At 37.0% G+C, this 7,214-nt stretch overlaps 1 non-coding gene across 1 annotated transcript; it reads right to left on the reverse strand.

Moving 5' to 3' along the window:
• Positions 1-6,107: 6,107 nt before the first annotated feature.
• LOC141694894 (small nucleolar RNA R71) lies at positions 6,108-6,214 on the reverse strand. The gene has a single exon (XR_012564173.1). It is a non-coding gene; the product is annotated as a small nucleolar RNA R71 (small nucleolar RNA).
• Positions 6,215-7,214: the final 1,000 nt, after the last annotated feature.

Here is a 7,214-nt window from a genome sequence, read left to right on the forward strand (position 1 = left end):
ATTGTATTAAAGAATAAGGTGTCGATAATCAAACTTACTTTTGATTATTCAAATAAAGATATTACTTTCGTATAAGTATATCTTTGATTATTTGCTATTCATTTCAAGTATAAGTTTTAATACTTTTACTTCAATTATTTTATAAAGATTATTCTTTATGGGAATATTATTTAAATAATAATATTCAGACATTTTCTAAATATTCTGGGGACTGATTTACTTCATTAAATCAGCTTCACTCCAAACATTCTTAAAAATGTTTTGCGAGTCTTCAAAATGATTTTTTTAAAAGTTAGAGCGGATCCCAAAACTCATTTTTTTTAAGATCCTCCTTTCGAAGGGGATTTAAATACTCGCTCAAAACCTGAGGGATCCGGCTCTGTGGTGTGTTTTATATTCGCAACAAGGTTGCTGTTTTGATAAATGAATTGATTACTTACCCAACACTAGGGAAGTAAAATTCTTGGAACAAGTTAATCCATTAACAGGCATCGCCTGGGAAATATCGGTGAGTTCTCCTTTCCAACTAGATACGACTTCTTGGTGGAGCCGTATCAACAAGTTTCTACTTGGGGAAAGGGGGAACGAGCTTTACGTTTCAGAGTCATGGATTTCATCTGAACTAGGAGTGGCGTAAGTGGTCGAGTGGCGCCGGCCCAGCCTTATTATATTGGCCCAAATGGCCTGGAAGTTCCGCTAAGGCGGTCCATTCCTTAGGAGTTCAGTGTTCGGTTGACAAGTAAATCCGACAGGTTCTCCTCTACATGTAGAAAATGGTGGGGTTGTACTACTACGACTGATCATCGTAAGTGGTCTTCCTGGCGCGGCAAACTCCCGTAATGAGTTCATCATCCAATTGGATAATTTCTGCAACACTACCCAGAGCACTTCGATAGAAAGGCTACGGTTGGGCGATTGTTGAGTGTTGGCAGGGTCAAGTTTTCAAAATGATGTTTACATCAAATGAAGTATCTCGTAACTTCATTTTATTTTGATAATATTTTAAAGATTTAATCTATTCAAATCTTGTCTTATAGTCTCATCTATGTGATGAACTTTTGAAGCTAATTATAACTTGAACGGTGGTAGTTCAAGTAGTATTTGGGAAAGATATAAGTATATTGGGGTATCTTGTAACTTCATCTTTTAAACTTATATCTAATTAATAATTGTCTTATGAATGACAAAGATTTTCAGAAAAACGTTGAGACAAGGTTAGATATATGAGATCACCTTGCAACGATATTTTTTTTTATACAGTTATACACTGGGACTTTGTGTATATTGTGCATGGAAGAGGACTTCCAATATTTTGAAAAGTATATATGTATATATATATACTGAATATTTTGCGACTTCATCGCATTAAGATATCAACTTGGTTCATTTCTTTTGACCAAGACTTTCATGAGTACTATGAGAAGGCTCATATATTGTTAATCATTATACATATTATTTTGGTGGGCTTGCTGCTCACCCTTGCTTTCTTCTTTCATCACACAACATCAGATAGACAAGATGAACCGGACCAAGCTCCCGATTCGCAAGAGGTTAGGAGACGTTCCGCAGTTTTCTAGAAGCATTGATGCCGCCATAGCTGAGGTAGGAACTACCAATAGGCTAGGCTTTCAACTTTTGATGTATCAGATTATGTATATTTATGAATTGTAATAATGGCAAAGAAATGTAAATTTATTCAGAAACCTGTTTAAGGTGTATTGGCATATAATTGTGGAATAAAACGACTTGTGATTATTTTTGGATATTCATCTCTGAGACTATAACTTATGGTGTGTGTGTTTATTGTGGGGTCACAGTACAGAGTAGTTGATTATGTATTAAGATTGGGTGTTGTTAAGGGAAATGGAACTCGTGACAACCCGGATCCCCGACCCCGGATTTGGGGGTGTTACAGTACTGTTCGCACTTGTTGAGCATTTGGCTCACTTCTTGCTTTACCCTGATATTACAGCTAGCAGCTATGGTCAGATTCAAGTAGACTGCCCGTAAGACCTGTGATTCTGATACTTATATTCGAGCTCAGGTAGAATAAGTGATAGTAGTTTGTGTGAGGACTCGGTATTCAAAATCAGATGTAATAGTTGGTAGTGTTGGGCTGTTCCAAACCCTAAACTGTAAGATCTTGGATTTGGTTGTGTTATTTCTTTTAAAATTTTGTAATAGCTATATTTATTTTGATGTTCAAGTTGGGGGCGTGACACTGAAGCCAAGTCAAGGACTACAACTGTTAAATTCTGAAGGATATACATGTTAAAGCTGATATTAGACGTTAAGGATGGTAAAAGCTATAAAGACTGTGAGTTGTAGTTATTTAATCAAATTCTCATATGCATTTGTACTTAATGTTTTGACATCATCAAATATCTATTGAACTTGTATATTATGCTAATCTACAAGTTGGGGGAGATTGTTAGATATATTTGTGATGTCATGTCTAATAATGATTTATGTTTAGTTTTCAGATCTTAACTAACAGGACAAATCAGGACTTAACTGGAAATCAGTACTTATACTGAAGTCAGAACTTAAGTTATCAGAACTTAAGATATCAGAAGACATTTATCAGGAGATAATATCAGAACTTAAGAAGACATTCAGATAAGGAAGACGGCTGATTGAAGGAAAGAAGATTAAGACAAATACAAGAAGAGAAATGTATGGAGAAGAATTCTATGAAGAATAGAAGACTTGGAGGAAAAGATAAGTAATTGATATATTTTATGATGCAGACTTATATTTGATATCAATTAGAAGACTATCTTGTAACTGTGTGTCTATATAAACACAACATAGGGTTTACACTATAAGTGTTATCTTAATCGAGAATATTATTCATTATAACCCTAGCAGCTCTCGTGATATTTGTTCATCACTGAGAGAGAACGGTTCCATTGTAATACTGTTTTATTAATAAGATTATTTCGTGTTTCATACTTGTGTTCTTAATTCGATTTGATTGTAGTATACACTGTATTCAACCCCCTTCTACAATGTGTGTGACCTAACATAATTCTATAAAAAATAGCCTCAAAGGGCACCTATACCAACTAGGAATCTGATTCATCTATTCTAAGACTTCAAAGTCTATCCAAAGTCTGAGAACTTAATCAACAAATCTCTTATCCCTAGTCCAATTCAAGGACTCTCAACATCTATATAAAGGGATCTACCCCTCAAATCAGAACTACATTTTTTGGCTTGATTCTCTAATCACAGAGATACGTAGGCATCTCGTAAAGGCAGAATTAAGCTACGAAACACGAGAGCAGCCATTAAAGGCCTTGAGCTCCCGAACCTTAGTAATAAAGACAACAATCAATATACCTTAGCTTTTAATACATAACAGATTGTAATTTAGTGTAAATTGTGTAGCTGTTTTAGATTGTATTTCGAGTTACATATTAGATTAAAAATATGGCTGCAATTTATATAACGTATTTTTGTGATTTTTTTAATAATTTGAAGTTACAAAAATGGTTGCACATATTTTCGCAAATATTTTTGAAGATTGATAGTATTTTTGCAAAATCTTTGTAAAATTTGGGTATTTATGAAAAAGATACTTTGAATTCATATCTATCTCCATCTTCCCTAAAATGAGTTCTTACTCTCACACCAGATGCGCCGCGGGACCCAAACCCCCCTTCCGGTATTGTTTTGTAGAAACCCCAAAACAGCTACACCACAACAGCAACGAAGGATCCATGCGCGACGTCGAAGGAGCAACCCCGCACCCAGGAGTTATCATTTGGCGCTAGAAGGAGGGGCTCTCCATCCTTGGGTCTCGGTGCCCCTGGATTCACCTTCACCAGCAAACTCTTAAAAGAGTCTATTTCTTTAATCCGTAAGAACCCAACCAACTTAGCTCTCATAACTATGAATGATGTTTATTTAAGCCACGTTTGTGTGTGCTCGTTATTTTAGGCCACATTTGTGTGAGCCCTGTTTTGTTAATTTAAGCCACGTTTGTACGTGCTATTGTTAGTTTTGATTATTTTAGAACCCCAAACTGTTAAGTGGCATTTATGTCCACTTCGAATACTTTGTAAAGGCTTCGAATTGGTGTTTTATACTCAAGTTATTTGTGTTTTTGATGTGTTTTGTAGTGTTTTTGCATTTCAGGCATAGTTAGAGGAAGGATGAGGTTTATCAATGTTTTTATGCTTGGAACGGTGTTAGGAAGGTGTCTTGGATGAATGCTCATTGATTGCCATCAAGAACAAGCAAAGAAAATAGAAGGAAGAATTTCCTCCAGAAGGTCAGTGCGCCCACGCTGTAGTAGTGCGCGGTCGCGCCAGTTTGTCAGAGTTACAGCGCGCCCACACTGGGAGAGCGCGCGGCCGCGCTAGGCCGAAACTGAAGAATCCTGTTTTGAGTAGAAGATTGATTTTCTGGACTTTCATGCTGATTGGATTGCTATATAAAGACATCTTAAAGACGTTTTTCATAACGGAGACTAAGGAGAAAACAGCGAGAAGACCTAGGAGCACAAATACAACAAAGGAGAAGAAAAGCTTGTTTATACTTGTGATTCTTTAATTAAGTTGTAATCTTGGATGCTAGTTTTCTTGTTTGTTAAACCTATTACTCTTATTTAACGTACTTTGATTATTATTCAGTATATAAAGACTTAGTTTATTATACCATGCTTTCATCGGAACCCACGGTGATGATGAGTTCGGTTATGGGCTAATCGTTATCGTGGGGTTCCAACGGATTTACTTATGGATTTCATTAGTTAATTTGTTTCAATACCTTAGAGTGTGGTGATTGTATGATATCCTAGTATTGGTTGTGCTTATTCGTCTTATGAGCGTCGCGAACTTATAAGATATCGTGTTAACCTCTATTGAAGCGAAAGTGAATATAGGGGTTTAGAACTTGCCATGCTAGCATAGGTTCATCCATTTGATATGCATGATTCGTAGGTAATTTTAACCATCTTACTTTCCCTATGTAATCATGATAGATAACTTACACATTAAACCGGTATATTGTCAAATTCTATAGACATATAGGGTCTCAATATAATTAGTGTCTATTCAGCTTCTATCTCTTTTGTGGATGTCTGGTAGTAGAGTATTCGTACAACGAAAGTTGGCGTTTACTAGTTTCGTGTTATCTGATTAGTGTCATCACCATTGCATGCTAAGGTTAAGATCAAAAAGGCTATTGAATGAAGTATTTAATAAAGTTAGAATCCCATGTTTATGTTATATAAGTAAATCAACCTTAATTCTCTTAGTTAATATTAGTTAGTATAATCTCGTAGATATAAACAATCTCAACTTGTTATCATCTTAGCATTGAATAATAACCATACTATTGTTGCATAAGTGCATAAATTGAAGTTAACTTAAAAGAGTCTCTGTGGGAATGAACTAGAAATAATTCTATATTACTTGCGAATGCGTATACTTGCATGTAATATTAGCGCAAGTTTTCGCCCTAACAAGTTTTTGGCGCCGCTGTCGGGGACTCGTTGTTTACTTTTAGTTTATGTGCTTGACATCAGTGGTCGTTCAAGTTGACTGACTCGGATATTTTACTTACTTGTTTGTTTGTTGCTTTTTCAAGTACTTTAGGGAGCGTGTATGCTAACGCGTTCTCGATCTCGCAAAAGAACACTTGATAAAGCGGAGGAAGTAGTGGAAGAAGTTCTTGTTGAGGAAAAAGTTGAAGAAGAAGCTCTTATTACAATGGGTGAACCATAAGCGAATATAAAGGCTTTGATGAACTATTCTCAGCCAAAGATAATGATATTCAGTCTAGCATTGTCCGACCAGCCATAGGCTAACACTTTTAAAATCAAGGCTAGCACGATTCAGATGGTGTGGAACTTGGTTCATTTTGGGGGTTCTATGATAGAAGATCCCAACATGCATATTAGAGATTTCATCGAGATCTGCGATACTTTCAAATTCAACAATGTGTCTAAAGATGCTATAAAGCTAAGGCTTTTCCCATTCTCTCTAAGGGATAAAGCTAAGTGTTGGTTGCACTCTCTACCTCCAGGATCTATCACTAAATGGGAAGATCTCGCTCAAAAGTTTCTTTCTAAGTTCTTTCCTATGGCGAAGATTGCTACAATCAGGAATGCTCTTACTCAATTTGCGCAGCAATCAGGAGAGTCTTTTTGTGAAGCTTGGGATCATTATAAGGAGATACTTAGAAAGTGTCATCATCATGGGATGCCTGACTGGATGATTATCAACTGCTTTTATAATGGCTTGGGAGCACAGTCTAGACCCATGCTCGATGCAGCATCAGGTGGAGCCTTATGGGGTAAGAGCTACGATGAAGCTTATGAGTTGATTGAACTGATATATGCTAATGAATACCAGAACCCTTCTCAGAGACTAAATCAAGGCAAGGTAGCTGAAATTTTAGTGGTGGATGCTGCTACTGCTATAGCTGTTCAGCTTAAGATTTTGACGATGAAGGTGGATTTTTTGGCTAATTATGGAGTTAATCAGATTACTAGTGTCTGTGAGCTTTGTGTCGGTGCACATGAGATTGAGCAGTGTGCTATTTCTAGTAAATCCGCTCAGTTCGTGAGCAATTTTCAAAGGTCACAGCACCCAGTTCCAACCACCTATCATTCCAACAACCGCAATCATCCTAACTTTAGTTGGAGCAACACTCAGAATGCGGTTCAACAGCTTTATCAGCAGTATGCAGCAAAGCAGTACAACCCTCCTGGTTTTCAACAACCGCAATATGCTCCAAGACAACAACTCCAACTTCAGCAGTTACCACATGGAGGTACAAATCAAGCTAATAAAAAATCTGAATTGGAGGAGTTGAGGCTCATCTGCAAGAGCCAAGCGGTGTCTATCAAGACCTTGGATAATCAAATTGGTCAGACTGTCAATGGCTTGCTGAATCATCAACCGGGTACTCTACCTAGTGACACAGAAGTTATAGGCAAGAAAAAAAGCAAAAGAGCAGGTTAAGGCAATTACATTGAGGTCTGGGAAGTTGCAAGCCAAGAAAAAGCTCAAGTTCCAGAATCTGAAGATGTGGCTGAAGAAGATGTGCAGAAGGAAGCAGAAGTGGAACCAAGAAAGAAAACTGTGGAACACACTCCTCCTGGGGGTAATACAGGGGAGAAATAGATCTATCCCCCACCTTCTTTTCCTAAGAGGCTGCAGAAGCAGAAGTTGGATAAACAGTTTGCGAAGTTTCTGGAG

This window comes from Apium graveolens, chromosome 10, assembly GCF_009905375.1.
Source record: "Apium graveolens cultivar Ventura chromosome 10, ASM990537v1, whole genome shotgun sequence".
Lineage (NCBI taxonomy): Eukaryota > Viridiplantae > Streptophyta > Magnoliopsida > Apiales > Apiaceae > Apium > Apium graveolens.